The 7,290-nt window shown below is 45.7% G+C and overlaps 1 pseudogene; it reads left to right on the forward strand.

Moving 5' to 3' along the window:
• The first annotated feature begins 593 nt into the window (after positions 1-593).
• LOC116353062 (opsin-5-like) lies at positions 594-7,148 on the forward strand (annotated as a pseudogene).
• Positions 7,149-7,290: the final 142 nt, after the last annotated feature.

The following is a 7,290-nucleotide window of genomic DNA, read 5'->3' on the forward strand; positions in this document are numbered from 1 at the left end:
ACCCTCTCCTCTCCCCTCTCCTCTCCTCTACCCTCTCTGCTCTCCTCTACCATTTCCCCTCTAATCTCCCCCTACCCTCTCTGCTCTCCTCTACCCTTTCCCCTCTCCTCTCCCCTACCCTCTCTGCTCTCCTCTACCCTTTCCCCTCTCCTCTCCCCTACCCTCTCTGCTCTCCTCTACCCTTTCCCCTACCCTCTCTGCTCTCCTCTACCCTCTCTGCTCTCCTCTACCATTTCCCCTCTCCTCACCCCTACCCTCTCTGCTCTCCTCTCCCCTCTCCTCTCCCCTACCCTCTCTGCTCTCCTCTCCCCTATTCTTTTGCTCTCTCCATCAATATATATCTACCCAACCATTGCTGTCTCTCTCTCTGTCCGCGTTAGCTAATACTATAGGGAATTTAACATCCTTAACTCTCACTTTGTTTTTCTGTGCACATCTAGGGGGTTAAAACCTCTTACCTTCCACTTTCTAGCACGTTCTCTGTCTCAGTACGTTACTCTCCTCCTCTCTCTTTTGACCTCTTCGGTCTACTGGGCTTTACAGTAAAATCTTTCTCTCTCTCGCTCTCTCTGTCTTCTTATCTCCACCAGTTGATGTCTCTGGGAGTGAATGGCTTATGGAGAGGCTCTGTCACATCCTCCATCCCTACTGCCTTCCTTTCTCACCTCTCCCCCAGCACTGACTTGGGAGTCGCCATCTTCCTCATCCTCACAGGTGAGTCAAATCTACCGTCTGCCTATAATACATTCACCCCCTAGACACTATACCCCTATACCCTCTAACCACTGATAGAGATTTGAAATGATTGGATTTTACACTATGTGTACTATAAGCAATATGATGAAGAATCCTCAAAGCCTAGAGGGCAAGTTTGACATATGACCATATTACATCAAATAATTTCAGATCTATACAAGTGTCTAGAGACTTGGGCATAGAGGCTCAGGGTTGTTGGTTGATTTGAAATTAGGCATCTCTCCTCATCACAGATGAGAGATTCAGTGTTGGTGTCCATTAGTTTCAGAGTTTGGTTGGTATTCCTCCTGAGTAACTCACTGGTAGAATAACATAATCTGTACAGTGTAGAAGTATTAGGCTTGGCTTAAGGTATATTTATGGGGGTGAAATTCTGTTCAGATAAATCAAGACTTAAAAACAATATGAACAAAATATAATTTGATCCCAGAGGACTGAAAGGTTTTCGATATATAAGCTGGGCAACAGCTTTTCACATCTTAATCATCGGAATCTCGAGCCCACGCAGATGGCTGAATGGGTTTACTTTGTTTCAACACAGATCTGTCATCCATCAGGATCAACCTTTCTGATCAAGTCAGTCAGTGATCTAACTCTCTATGACTGTTTCCATTATGGAGCTGTGGAGACAGACTGAATACAAAGTGTATTAGCATAGCAACCCCAGGGTCACACCAGAGAGGAGAGGATACACAGAGAGAACAGAGGACAGAGGAGAGAGGATACATAGAGGGAGGAAAGGAGAGAGGACAGAGGAGAAAGGAAAGGAGAGAGGATACATAGAGAGAGCACAGAGGAGAGATGAAACGATATGGGATACATGGAGAGGAAATGAGAGAGCAGAGAGGAAAGGAGAGAGGAAAGGTGAGAGGAAAGGTGAGAGGAAAGGTGAGAGGAATGGAGAGAGGAAAGAATAGAGAGGAGAGGATACACATGAGGAATCACAGCATGGAACATTCCATACCTGTTGCTCCCAATAATTACCTACACAACAAATCAAATGAGTCTATGAACAGCACCCTGCACCCCACTGGCCAGCCAGCCAACCAGCAACCATGTCAATTCAGCTAGAGCATTTATTCACTTTGGATTGGTTCCCCGAAGCTTCCAAAGCCACATAGTGGGTTGAGGGGTCAGGAAGGTAGCAGCGGTTGAAATATTAAATGACTGACGATGTACTGCCCTTGTTATACCCCAAAGTGGACAGTGAGCTGGTCTACATGCCAATAATGCTGAAACAATATTTTCAGTGTGTGTTTAATGGCTACCCACTGTGATAATACTGCTGTACCATAAGAGAGTATATCATATAGCAAACTAAAGCTATGTCTCTCTCCCTCCTCCTCTCCCCTGTTTCTGCCACATCTATCCATCTCTCTCTCTTTATCACTCTGTTGTCTCTTCTTTCTCTGCTTCCTCTCTTCCTCTTCGTCATCAACTCTGTCTCTATACTTCTATCTTTCTCTCTCTCTCCCCGTCGCTTCAAACCTCCTATCTCCCCGCTCCTCTCTTCCTTCTCTCCTCTCTTCTTCTCCAGGTGTAGTGTCTGTGGTTGGGAATGGCATAGTGCTGTTGGTTTACTGTAGAAAGAAGAAGAAACTCAGACCACCAGAACTCATGACTATTAACCTGGCCGTCTGTGATGTTGGGTACAGCCTCTTGGGGGCGCCATGCCTCATCATTTCCAGGTGAGCGATTCCTGTCGACCATTGTTCAATCCCCCATACTGATAGTATGAATATCAAACTAGACAGAATGATATGATGCAGATGTCTTTTATCCAAATCAATTGACAGTTAACACTCACATCCCATGAATCAGACAAAGTGCTTAGTGTTCCAACGACCAATGATCATTATCAGGTCATTAACTCCTCCTCTGGTCCACCAGTGTGTCCCATGGCTGGGTGTTTGGGGATGCAGGGTGTCTGTGGTACGGGTTGCAGGGCTTTGTTTTTGGGATCGGCTCCCTCATCACCACCTGTCTCATCTCTCTGGACCGCTGCCTCAAGATCTGCAGCTTCAGATACGGTCAGTGGGATTCCCTTCATTTCTTTTTACATATTTGATTTGTTCTATCTTTTGAGTCATGTGTGTAAGTGCATACTTATCCTATCCTATTCTTCTTCTTTCTTTTTGACATACTTTCCCTTGGGAAGACAATGATAAAGTGTTGTTGAATCCCAAAAATATTTAACTTACCTCGGCTACATTTATCCTTCATCCTTATTTGATATTTTTCCAAACATTTCATAACATGGAATACATGTCTGATACTCAATTGAGAGAACAAAAGGGGTGACACAAAAGGATGTTGTTGACCCCTGACCCCTTTTAGTGGCCTCATTGACTTCCTGGTTTTCCCTGAGGCTTTCGTCAGTGGGTCAGAGTATAAACAAGGCCCTTGCTTTGAATATGCCCTTTATACTTAGCATGTCAGATGATTGATTTTGAACAGAATATTGAACAGAACCTCTGCATTTAATGATCTAATCTAAACATACACTATATATATAAAAGTATGTGGACACCCCTTCAAATTAGTGGATTCGGCTATTTTAGCCACACCCGTAAATAAAATCGAACACACAGTCATGCAATCTCCATAGACAAACATTGGCAGTAGAATGGCCCGTACTGAAGAACTCATCGGATGCCACCTTTCCAACAAGTCAGTTCATCAAATGTCTGCCCTGCTAGAGCTGACCAGGTCAACTGTAAGTGCTGTTACTGTGAAGTGGAAACGTCTTGGATCAACAACAGCTCAGCCGCGAAGTGGTAGGCCGAGGCTGCACAAGCTCACAGAACGGGACCGCCAACTGCTGAAGCATGTAGCGCTTGTCCGTCTGTCCTCAGTTGCAACACTCACTACCAAGTTCCAAACTGCCTCTGGAGGCAAAGTCAGAGCATTAACTGTTTGTCTGGAGCTTCATGAAATGGGTTTCCATGGCCAAGCGTTGGCTGCAGTGGTGTAAAGCTTGCCGCTATTGGACTCTGGAGCAGTGTAAACGCGTTCTCTGGAGTCATGAATCACGCTTCACCACCTGGCAGTCCAACGGACGAATCTGGGTTTGGTGGATGCCAGGAAAACGCTACCTGCCCGAATGCATAGTGCCAACTGTAAAGTTTGGTGGATGAATAATGGTCTGGGGCTTTTTTTCATGGTTTGGGCTAGGCCCTTTAGTTCCACTGAAGATAAATCTTTACGCTACAGCATACAACGATATTCTAGACGATTCTGGGCTTCAAAATATGTGGCAACAGTTTGGTGGAAGCCCTTTCCTGTTTCAGCATGACAATGACACCATGCACAAAGCGAGGTCCATACAGAAATGGTTTGTCGAAATCGGTGTGGAAGAACATGACTGACCTGCACCGAGCCCTGACCTCAACTCCAAGGAACACCTTTGGAATTAATTGGAACGCCGACTGCGAGCCAGGCCTAATCGCCCAACATCAGTTCCTATCCACATACCTTTGGTCATGTAGTGTAGTTTATAATCTGTTTGTCTGTATGTCCGACTCTTTCTTCAAGCCCAAGTTGTAGAGATAATTGGGGTCACTATTGTAAGAGCAGCTTTTGATATTTTTGATTGGTCCAGAGTCCAGCTTGATCTTGTTGCTCTGTTGATCTGGAGATGACTTTTCGGGTTACGTAGACACTTCCAAATACCTGATTGTTTAGGTAACACCGGGACAACCTCAGAAGAACTCTAAGGGAGAGGTAGCAATGATGTTATTGTATTGTGTTTAGGGGTAGTCATGCAGGTAACTGTAGGAAGGGGAAGGGTAGTTGTCAGGCAGGGTTCATGTCTGGACTACCAACATGCAACACTACATAAAGAAATGAAAAACCATAAATATCACACACAACCATATAAACTACTAGCATACATTTTCAGGGCTCATTTGCAAAAGATGCCTTAGTCTCAATGAGACTCCCTGTTAAAATAAAGGAAAAATAAATGTATTCATTACACGCTTCATACATCTGGAGCCTTTGGATCAATCCTATTTCTTATTTACTAATTACTGGTCAATCAAACAACGTGCTTCACTTTATTCATCTTAACCAATGAGAATAAATAATGGTGAAATAACATTCCTCCATCTCTCTCTACCAGGTCAGTGGATCGAGAGACGTCACATGTCCATAGGGCTGGTGTGGTTCTACTCTCTGTTCTGGGCCTCCTTGCCTGTCTTCGGCAGCTACGGACCAGAACCCTTTGGGACCAGCTGCACCATCAACTGGTACTCCTGACTCTCTCTTATTAGACTCTGTTTTGATGTTTGTGTGTGTGTGTGTGTGTGTGTGTGTGTGTGTGTGTGTGTGTGTGTGTGTGTGTGTGTGTGTGTGTGTGTGTGTGTGTGTGTGTGTGTGTGTGTGTGTGTGTGTGTGTGTGTGTGTGTGTGTGTGTGTGTGTGTGTGTGTGTTTGTGTGTGTGTGTGTGTGTGTGTGTGTGTGTGTGTGTGTGTGTGTGTGTGTGAGTGAGTGAGTGAGTGAGTGAGTGAGTGAGTGAGTGAGTGAGTGAGTGAGTGAATGTCTGCAGTTATAAAAGCATTCATCTCATCCAGCAGCAGCAATGCAGCCTGGGTACGAGGTTATAAAAGTATGTATAAATATACATCTTCCTCTTTTCTTTGAGGTGGGGGATGAGGTCATCTTTGATCGACAGGCTCTACATCTTGCTGATCCTGATCATGTGCTTTTTTTCTCCCCACACTGACCATCGTCGCCTCCTACGTGACCATTCTGCTGACGGTGAGAGAAACTGCACCCAGCTGGCACAAAATGGCTGATTCAGTAGGAGAGAGTCCAGGGAACTCAACTCAGACTCTGCAAAAAACAGCATGCCATGTAACTCATTGATAAATGGAATCAATTGTCCTGACATATTCTGAGTGGGGCACACTATAATATATGGAATGCATGGTGCGTACAGTCCAGCAAGCATGATCTATTACCATGATAGTGGACTCAATAGCTGTAGCCAACTGGTGGTCTAGCGAGCGTGGCCCTTGTGTATTTGTTTGTGTTTACTGACATGTCTCTCTGTGTAGGTTTACCGTTCTAATCGCTCTGGCATCTATTCCCTCCTCAACTATCACTCACACCAGCAAAGACCTGAGACTCACAAAGGTACCTACATGTACATACTAGCTCAATAAGCCTGACTAACAGGTGTCTGTATATAGCCTTGCTACTCTTTTTTCAAATGTCTTTTTACTGTTGTTTTATTTCTTTACTTACCGACACACACACACACACACACACACAGACACACACACACACACACACACACACACACACACACACACACACACACACACACACACACACACACACACACATACCTTTTTTCCCCGCCCCATTGGTTAGAGCCTGTAAGTAAGCATTTCACTGTTGTATTCGACACACGTGACAAATAAACTTGGATTTGATTTGGTATGTGGAAAACAGACTATGTTAGAAGAAGCTTAGTTACTGGCTTGAAATGAAAGATGTCATAACATCTGCTTTAATTCCAATGTTATTAACTTTTGTTATTAACTTTTGTAATAACATTGTAACAAGTGTGTAAGTACAGACAGCACATTATATCTTTCTGTTGTTTCATCTACTGTCTGTCTGTCCCAGATAGCAGCTGTGGTGTGCTCCACCTTCCTCTTATCCTGGACTCCCTATGCCATAGTCTCCCTCTACTCTGCCTTGGCCCCCAAGGAGGAGCATTGGGCCGGGGAGGCCATGCAGGGAGGAGGCCCCTCCATGGGGACTGGAGGATCCACCGGGATGGCCTCAGCCTTCCCAAACATCCCCAACATGATGGGTCACCTCAATTGGACCTCCACGGAAAACTACGGAAGTGTCTACTACGACCCTGGAGAATCCTTGCGGGACGTGACCAACCCAGATCCCTACTCCTATTCTGGCTTAGGCCACAGTCTGTCTGCTGCTTCCACCCGCAGTTCAGCCCCAGGCCAGGAGGGGGAGTCGGAGACAGGGAGCAACCAGCCGGTGTCCTGCTTGCCACCTATGGTGTCTCTGATACCAGCAATGTTCGCCAAGTCTCACTGCATGATTAACCCTTTCATCTACCAGATCATGAACAAGGAGTTCAGAGAGGATGTGTACGACATGCTGTTTGGGAGACAGAACGGGGAGAGGAGGAGAATGCAGGGAAGAGCAGGGAGCTACTCTGACAGTAAGGTGTCTTTTATAGCTACAGGTGTGGACAGGTGCAGAATGACAGATAACTCTCTCTATTTCTCTCCTCAGCCCACAAAGGCAGCGTCTCCTACTGCCACAGCTGGCGAGGGAGGAGCAACCCCAAGGCCATGCCCATGGTGGAGTTGGGGAAGAAATAGAGGGCTGGCGACACCATCTCGGTGGGGTGGGACGCCCTGTAACTTAGTGAAACTATAATAGGCGTACATGTATTATTTTGCTCATGCTACTTGGGTGAAGTGAAAGGCCCTGTTACAACAGATGGCCTCTGAGAGCAGCTGTGTCCTGCCTGTGTTCTGTCTATTTCTG

Source organism: Oncorhynchus kisutch, linkage group LG2, assembly GCF_002021735.2.
Source record: "Oncorhynchus kisutch isolate 150728-3 linkage group LG2, Okis_V2, whole genome shotgun sequence".
In the NCBI taxonomy this organism is placed as follows: Eukaryota; Metazoa; Chordata; class Actinopteri; order Salmoniformes; family Salmonidae; genus Oncorhynchus; species Oncorhynchus kisutch.